This window comes from Mandrillus leucophaeus, unplaced genomic scaffold (assembly GCF_000951045.1).
Source record: "Mandrillus leucophaeus isolate KB7577 unplaced genomic scaffold, Mleu.le_1.0 Scaffold504, whole genome shotgun sequence".
NCBI classification, from domain to species: Eukaryota; Metazoa; Chordata; class Mammalia; order Primates; family Cercopithecidae; genus Mandrillus; species Mandrillus leucophaeus.
This window is the reverse complement of record NW_012105410.1, coordinates 1,203,093-1,204,430: the sequence shown is the minus strand read 5'-3', so window position 1 is coordinate 1,204,430 and position 1,338 is coordinate 1,203,093. Positions and strand designations below refer to the sequence as shown.

At 43.1% G+C, this 1,338-nt stretch overlaps 1 protein-coding gene across 1 annotated transcript in view; it reads left to right on the top strand.

Moving 5' to 3' along the window:
- Window positions 1-1,338, top strand: part of MRPL48 (mitochondrial ribosomal protein L48) — an 84,332-nt gene that overhangs the window by 1,386 nt on the left and 81,608 nt on the right. The window lies entirely within an intron of this gene.

Genomic DNA, 1,338 nt, shown 5'->3' with positions numbered 1-1,338 from the left:
CTCCCCTCCCCTTCCCTTCCCTCTCCCCTCCCTTTTCTTTCTTCTCGGATTTCGCTCTGTTGCCCAGGCTGCTTGGCTCATCACAACCTTCGCTTTCCGGGTTCAAGCGATTCAGCTGCCTCAGCCTCCCGAGTAGCTGGGACTACAGGCGCGCAAGACACTATGCCTGGCTAATTTTTGTATTTTTAGTAGAAACGGGGTTTCACTGTGTTGGCCAGGCTGGTCTCGAACTCCTGACCACGTGATATGCCCGCCTCGGCCTCCCAAAGTGCTGGGATTACAGGCGAGAGCTACCGCACCCCGCAAATTAACTACATTTTCATTTCCAAAACCTTATTTAAGTGACTGTCATAAAACCGTATGAACCACTATAAATGTGTTCCTTGGCTTTCTCCTATTCCCTTAAGAGATTTAACAGATTTCATTTGTGCTCTTTCAGTTGTATCATGCTGCTTAGATTAATGGCTCACTTTAGCAATTTATATTAAAATTTTGTTTTAGGCATTAGTTGTGGAGACTATTATTTCCATGATTCATAGGTCAGCATGGTCGTTGCAGCTCATGGATCTACCTATGGTTACCTTGGGGCTGCCCTTGAATGTGTAAGGGCCCACGCCTCACTTCATCCTTTATGAAACAATTCAGTTGTTCACCTGAGCCAGTTTGTAAGAATTTGGCCAAATATAGTGCCAAGATAATAGAAAAAAATTCAGAAAGTTTCAAAATTCCATTGTTAAAGATGGTCACACTGGTGACTACACTCCTTGATTTGCCTTGGTTGCAAGAAATGCTAAAAGGGAGGGAATAAAATAGTATCAAGGAATACTATTTGCAACCATTTGGTTCTCCATGTGTCACCATATTGCTCAGACTGATCTGGAACTCCTGGAAAAGAGCCCATGGAAATCTGTCATTAAGGCCAGCATCTGACATGGGTATATAGAGCCTCTGGACGTCTGATGCCACTGTTCTCTTCCCGACTCCTTAGTTACTCCTTAGTTGCTTTAGTCAGCTAACCTTGTCATTATTTGCCAAATGTAAGTCTGTCTCAAAGTGTTAGTTAATACTTTACATTTATAAGGAAGGTCATAGGATTTGTGTCAGACAGTTCTATCTCTTGTTATGACCTTGGGCAAGTTATTTCACTTCACTGCTTGTGTTTCCTATCTGTAAAAGCAGATGATGCCCACCACATGGAATTGTAGAGATTATAGAGAATCATGTAGATAGGAGTATTTTGTAAGGTCTGAAGGATGATGCAAATAAGAATATTGATATTATTCTAGGCCGGGCGCGGTGGCTCAAGCCTGTAATCCCAGCACTTTGGGAGGCCGAGGC